Genomic DNA, 7137 nt, shown 5'->3' with positions numbered 1-7137 from the left:
GAAGCGTCCCCTGCACGTTTCCAATGCCAGTGTCATCCAGACACTTGTCTTTTTCGGTTGATCTGCAACATCCCGTATTGGGCTACCTCAGATCCCCTGGGGTTTCAGTCTGAGAGACCCTGGTTCATGGTGGAGAGCCCAGAGGCAAAACCAACGCGTGGTCTGTGGAGCCATCTGCTGTGTGCCACGTGCCCCTCAGCAGGCGGGGAGGGATCTCCCAGCATCCAGCTTCTAAGAACATTCGATCTACTTTGTAGCCCAGTTCTGCCACTCGCCCTGGGCCATCTTGGGCAAGGTACATATGGGTTGCACAGGTCTATTGGGGGTGACTCCACATCACAAGGTTTCTGTGAGCACTAAATGAGATTGTGTGAAGAACCGGCAGACACAGGCCAGAGTCAGAGGTTAACAAGTATGGCTTCCTAACCCTCATGGCCTACCATCTGCAAAATAATTATCTTCCCTCCCATGATGGTTTGTTGCATTGCGTTCCTGATTCATTCATTCAGGAAACCTTTCTTGGGCCCCTGCACTGTGCTGGGTGTGTCCCCACCTAGGAGACTGAGTACGACACGGCAAGTTTCATCCAACTCGGTCCTCAGGGTGCAGCAGCACAGTGGTGGCTGTGTGCCTCTGCTGCACGACTGAACAGTCACTAGGAGTCACCCAAGTGTGTCAGCGGTCGGATCCCCCGGCTCTATCTCCTAAACCCAAGGCTCTCCACTAAAGCACATCTGGCAGGATCCCGACGTTAGTGAAAACCAGGCAAACTGTTCTTCCGGAGACCCCTGTAGAGGAGTACTTCTGGCCGGGATCTGGGGGCTGGAGGAGGGCCGAGCTGGGTACAGACCCCGCCGAGAGGGTTTCTCCGGCCGGGGTCTCGGGAGCTGGGGAAGGGCCGGGCTGGGCCCAGACCCCCTCGCGGGGTCTCCATTATACTAGTTGCGACGCTGGAAAAACTGCAAGCCAGACAGGCAGTTGCGGAGAGGAGCGCCTCCGCCAAGCCAAAAAGCGGCGCCCGGACGCCACCGAACCGGAAGTCGCGAAGAGCAAGCCGGAAGTGCACCGGAAGGAGCGCGTCCCTACCTCCTCCCCGCGCCGCCCGCCGCGTCCGGCGCCCCTAGCGGCGGAGCCTCGCAGGGCGGCACCGGCGAGAGGAACCGGGGCGTGCGGGACCGAGGCGGGTGGAGGGGGCTCGTTTGGGAGCTCGGGTGGAGCTGAGGGACCAACTCTAACGTCTGGTGCCACAGGGCATAGAGGCCTCCTGCATTTGAGTGTTATTCACAAGATAGATTCTAAAGGCCACAATCCACTCAGGCAAGATTTTGCGGGAAATCCTCACCCACGCGCAGCCAGCGTTTCACAAGTCCCGCCGGTGTTCATAAGACCCGGGGCCGTGGATGCAGACAGCCCGTCGCTCAGAGCTGGAAACCGTGGGGCGCTCGACAAGGGGATGTGGTGACCGTGGAGGGCACGGGCAGAGCTCTGGTGTCATGAAGCACTATGTAAGCACGTGTAACCAAGGTGGATGGTACCTTCGATGTAACGAAACGTTAGAGCTGGGGGGCGAAGACCTCTGGAACGTCGTGACTGTGGGAGGGGTTCGGGCACAGTCAGGCCAGGTTCAGCATCGGAGAATCTACACTGCAGAGAAGCCAATGAGTGGACTAGACCTGGCGCAGCCTTGGGTAGAGGGTCAAGTTGTCGGGGTCAGAGTTCACATGGAGAGAGACCCTGTGAATGTAGTGAGTGTGGAAAAGCCCGCTGGGCGCGCACCGGAGTCAGGAGGGGATTATGGAGGCAGGCCAGGTGGACACATCATATAATCCGGGCTGGAGAGGTACCTTGTCACGGTCACCATGCAGGATACCACTGTCACTGAGCACGTTCAGCATCCGAGAAATACCACCGACAGGACCCCACCCCGCTGCAGTGCAGCGGCACAGCAAAGCCCTGAGGCAGAGAGCTTCCTCGGAAACAGCACCTTCACCAGGCGGGGAGCAGGAGGGGAAACTCTCCTTCTCTCTGTTCACACCAAAGCCACAGCCAGGGCGTTCACTCCACAGTGAGCCGGTGGGAGAGGACTCTGCAGGCCAGAGGGTTTCCTTGGGGTCATGGTCTAGAAAGGGGGCACATTCCTTGGACACTTGGGTCTGTAGGGTGTTTTTGGAGCAGCTTCTGAGACATCGTGTGCACACAGTGCGTTGACAAGGTCACAGAGATCTCCACACGCACGCAGCCTGCAAGTGTGCCCATTGCGGGGAAAACCCATTTCGGGGACTCAAGATCGAGAATGGAGCCCGTTCCATCCTCACACCCTGCAAGTGCCATGTGCCGGACCCATGTGCTGAGTCCAGTAAACCTTGTTTGGAGGGGCTGAGAACTGTCTCCTGTGGCTGCCACACGCCCCGCCAAGAAGTCCAAGAGAAGGAGCCTTCTTTGCAGAGTCTTTTGAGACAATGGATACACTTCCAACCATCTTTCACCGCCTCGCCCTCCTTTTTGCTCAAGCTGCACCTCTTCCTTGGAGCGGCTTCATACACGGCCTGTCTTGGCTTTGGGGCTCTCGTGCTGAGCTGAGCAAATTCTTACGAGGCACTGGCCTCACACGAGACCCCCTGCCTTGCATTTTCATGGGTGTGCGAACCCACTAAGGTACCAGTTACATCACCTGGAGAACCTGCGGAAAAGCACAGGCGCCCAGGCCCCATCCCAGCGGAGAGAGACTAGGGCCTGGGGTAAAGCTGGGAATCCGGGCTCAGTCCCATCACCCTCAGTGCCAGGGACGGCGCCCCAGGGTTGGGAACCTCTGCTCTCATCAGCCCTCAAAGGAGGAGCACCGACACAGGCAGCTGTCCAGGGGAGACCCTGGCGGCCAGGCCCCTGGAGCGGAGCCTGCCCTCACGCCCGCGGCGGCTCCGGCCCCGCCCTCTGCCCAGCCTCGCCGCGCCCCTCTTCTGCTCCTGCGGTAAGACCTCGTGGTCACCCGGGTGTCAGTCCGGGCTGCAGCGCGGCACCGTCCTCTGCAGGCCCTTCCTGCTGCCCTCGCCACCCCGCCGCAGGCCACTCCCACCACCCAGGACACGCTCCGCGTCCCACCCCCAGCCACCCCCACACCCGAGAGGTCCTCTGAAGTCCCACGCCGGATGGGCTCCCTCACTCGCTTCACAGAGCCCTTCCGACGGCCTTCAGGCCCCTCCACGCCAGGTCCCCTCGCCCATCCCCTTCTGGCGCCGGCCTCCCCGACCACTTCCAGAGGCTCCCTCGCCCCGCGCACCCTGCCCCTCGGACCGCTGCAGGGACGCCAGCCCGCCTCGCGCCGGTCCCCGGGCGAGTCCTCCGAGCTTCCTAGAGCGCCCGGAAGTGCCGGCGGCGTGGGGCGGAGCCTCCGGGGAACGCCGCGCGCGCCCGCGGTTCGGCCGCGTCGGGGTCAGGGGCGCTATGGGGGCGTGGTTCCGAGGCGGCGCGCGCAGCCTCCTCGGACCCGACGCCCCAGCGCCGGTACCGCCCGGTGCAGCCGCTGGGCCGCAGGAGCCCTCCGGGCTGGAGCCGCGGCGGGGCGTCCGCGCAGCCGCAGCCCGGGGCGGGCCGATTCCCAAGGCCCTGTGCTCCGCACCCTGCGCACTTTAAGGCGTTCTTCCGCTGGAGGACTTGACACTCGCGGCCAGGCCGGGTCCCTCCGGGAGCGCGCGCCCGGGAGCGCTGGCACAGAGCTGCCTGAGTCCCGTCCGCGCGCCCCCGGGGGCACCGAGCTGCCTGACCCCCACCCAGGAGCGCTGGCAGCGAGCTGCCAGAGTCCCGGCTGGTGCGACCCAGGGAGAGCCCGAGGGCTCTGGGCGCCGTCCCCGTCCCGCCGGGACCTCGGGACAGGCGGGCCCGCTTCGTCCGCGATGGCTTCTCTGGCGGCCTCCGGGACCTCGGCTCCTGCGTCCCCTGCCCAGGAGACACGGCCAGGCCCTCCTCTCCCAGAACCTGGGATCCGGGGTGGGGTGGGGGGCGATGCTTCCCTCTCAAGTACCAGTCCTTGTCGCTGGGGCCACAGGTGCTCACCGTGAGGCCCCCAGCCACCCTGTCCCCTGGCTGTCCGCCTCACCCCAGAAGTCAGCCAGGCCCCACATCTAAGGGAAATTTAAGTCTAGTCTTCAAGGAGCACAGATTTTAATATTCTTTTTCTTAAATAACCTTTGGGAGTTTGTTTTCATGGTGAGAGTCATTTCTGCTCTTTAAAGACAATTTGGAGTGGTGCCGGTGGGGGGGGGGGGGGGGCACAGTCGTTTAGGCAGCTGACTCTTGTTTTGGGCTCAGGTCATGTTCTCACAGTTCCTGGGTTCGAGCCCTGCCTCAGGCTCTGTGCTGTCAGCGCCCTACTTGTGATTCTCTATCTTTGCTTTTCCCCCCGCTCTCACGTCTCTTTCTCTCTCAAAGTAAACATTTTTTAAATAAATAAAGACAATTTGGAAAGCGTAGGAAGAATAGAACACTCTCTGCCCCCAAAGAAATCAGTCATCAGCAAATCTAGGGAGGGTTTGCATGGATTGTCAGCCGCTCATTTAGGCTGCGGGTGGTGACTTACTGTTACAGCTCTTTAAACAATTGAGCCAAATGCTTAACCTCATCCTAAAGTAACATTCACATCTTGAAGCGCTCTGGTTGGCCGGGAGCGGTGCTAGAAGCCCTATGCACCCTATCACCACCCCCCTCACTTCGTCTCGGGCACCGGCGGCCCTCATTTACAGGCAGGAAGCCAAGGCTCAGAGAAGAGTTACCACAGGCTCAGTTTGAACCCAGATCTGGGACTCTGAGGCCCCTGCTCTCCCACCGTGCTTCCAGCTGCCCGCCCTGCTTCTCCCTCACACAGTTTGCTGTAACAGTAAGCCACCGCCCAGAGCCTAAATGAGCGGCTGACAATCTGGGCAAACGCTCCCTAGAGTTGCTGATGACTGATTTCTTTGGGGGCAGAGAGTGTTCTATTCTTCCTACGCTTTTCAAATTGCCTTTATTTATTTATTTTTTTAATGTCTATTTATTTTGAGAGAGAAGCAGAGAGAGAGAATCACAGGTAGGCTCTCCTCCCAGGCAGAGAGCACAGCTTTCCATCCTGGGGCCTGGCACACAGTGCTGATGGCTCGTCAGCCGCCCACAGCACGGGGCAGTGAGAGAGGACAGGTGTCCGTACGTGCCCGTGGCACAGTAACTGAGGGCTTCAGCCCCGTCTTAGGTCTCGGGCAGGTGAAGTCATTCGCCCAGATTATGCAGCTAGTACCTGCCGGTGCCGGCATCTGACCCAGGTGTTCCTGACCCCGGGTTCGGACCTTCCTACCCTGCCACCCTGCATTCCGTGTGCAGCGCCACTGCACGGCTGTCCCTCTCTGTTACACCTGACCCCAGGGTGCCCCACGGGTTTACAGGGCAGCAACCGGCCAGAGAATGGTGGGTGGTGAACGGCGCCCGAGAACGAGATGGAGCGACATGTTGGCACAAAGGCCAGACTGCTTCCCCGGACTCTGATCCACTTGTATCCCCAGCAGGACCCCTCTGGCAGCTCCTGCCTGCGGCAGAGGGCTTCACGGCTCCCTTTCTGTGTTGGAAGGACTGTCTCACGGTCCCTTTGCTGGTCTTCTTCAGAAAAGCCATCTGGAAGTATGCCGCTTGCCCGTCTCTGCCTCCCTCACCTTCCCGTCTTCTCCAGCTGTCGTCCTGTTCTTTCCCACCTCACTTTGTGAGGCTCCTTAGATCCGTCGTCCACGCCCCTGGCCTGGCCTTCTGTTGTGTTCATTCAGCTTCTCCTTCTTCTCGCGTGGCTTTTACTTCCGATACTGCCTTTTCGTTTCATAGGAATAGACATTAAGTAATCAAATACATCTTCCTTTTCCACAAAGCGGTCTAAAGGAAGAATGGCCAAGAAATTAACAAGGAGCAATGAAAGCCCCGGAAGCTATTCTGGCTCCTGCTTCAAAGAGGACTTTACATCCTAAACAGCTTCTCAACACACACCTGTTTGCTTTGACCCCTTTTTACTTCTCCAGGTGGTTTCTTTGCTGGAACCCGCTGGCCGCCCCTGGGGGATCAGGCCCGGGCCCTTCCCCACGTTCTCTTCTGCAGCGGAGCCCCACCTCCTGCGGGCGCTTCAGGACCCGCTCTGGCGGTGCCCGCAGGCGGCTCTCCCTGCGGAGTCGGTGGCTCCGTTGCCTCCGCGGCTGGGGAAGCGCTCTGCGCACCGCTGCCGGGCACCGGCTCCACGCACCGCTGTGCCTCCGACGGTCTCCCTTCTTCGTGAGCCCCCAGGGGTGGGCGTTGAGCTGCCCCAGCAGTCCTCGGGGCAGGTTCCCCAGGATCCCACAGGCATCAAGCGGGTGGAGATGAGCCTGGGCAGCTGCTGGGTCTCAATGTGCTGCAAATCCTCCCCCTGCTCCCCACCCCCCCGCTGAACTGGAATTTTCTGCTGTAAAGCCTCCAGGGTGTCTCCCCACCCCACGCCCCGCCCCAGCTCTCTCCCAGCCCATTTGTTATCGCTCAGACTCCGGGTGGGAAGTCCGGTGGGGGCTGCCTGGGGCCTCCCGCTGGCCGCACGTCCTCACCTGCAGCCCTGCTCTAACCTCTTCGGGTGCTTGAAGGATTCAGGTCCTTGGGGCTTTGGGGCTGATCCCTCGGCCCCTGGAGGCAGCTCGCCGGGGTTCCCCTCTTCTGCTTCTTCCTCCAGGGCACTGGTGATGCCTCCCCTTCCATTTCTTTCTGCGTTCTGCTGACTCAGCCCCTTCTGTGCCACCAGGTTCCTTTGCGTGGGCTCTTCATTTTTGTTAGTGATGCCACTTGTGATTTCTTCATTCTCGTTTGAGGAGCGATCTCAGGGCATCCCAAGTCCCTTAGGTCTGCCCTGGGGGAAGGCAGGGGTGAGGGGCAGCAGGCAGCTGGGTCAAACCCACCCTGACTTCAGCTCATCGCTCTGTCGCCTGCTCCGCCGTGTCCCTGCTGGAGGCACCTGTCCTCCAAGGGGGAGTGACCTCAGATCTGAAATACTGTGCCCCCCTCACCTGGGGAAGTCCCCCGCAGCCCGCAGGCACATGCTGGCGCACGCACGCGCACTGGGCCCCTCGGGGGGGGGGGGGGCGGCGCTCAGCCAGACCTGCCAGAGGCGGG

This window comes from Puma concolor, chromosome F2, assembly GCF_028749965.1.
Source record: "Puma concolor isolate L17-30 chromosome F2, mPumCon1.1.hap2, whole genome shotgun sequence".
NCBI lineage: Eukaryota > Metazoa > Chordata > Mammalia > Carnivora > Felidae > Puma > Puma concolor.
The sequence above is the reverse complement of the archived record's forward strand: the minus strand, read 5'-3'. Positions refer to the sequence as shown.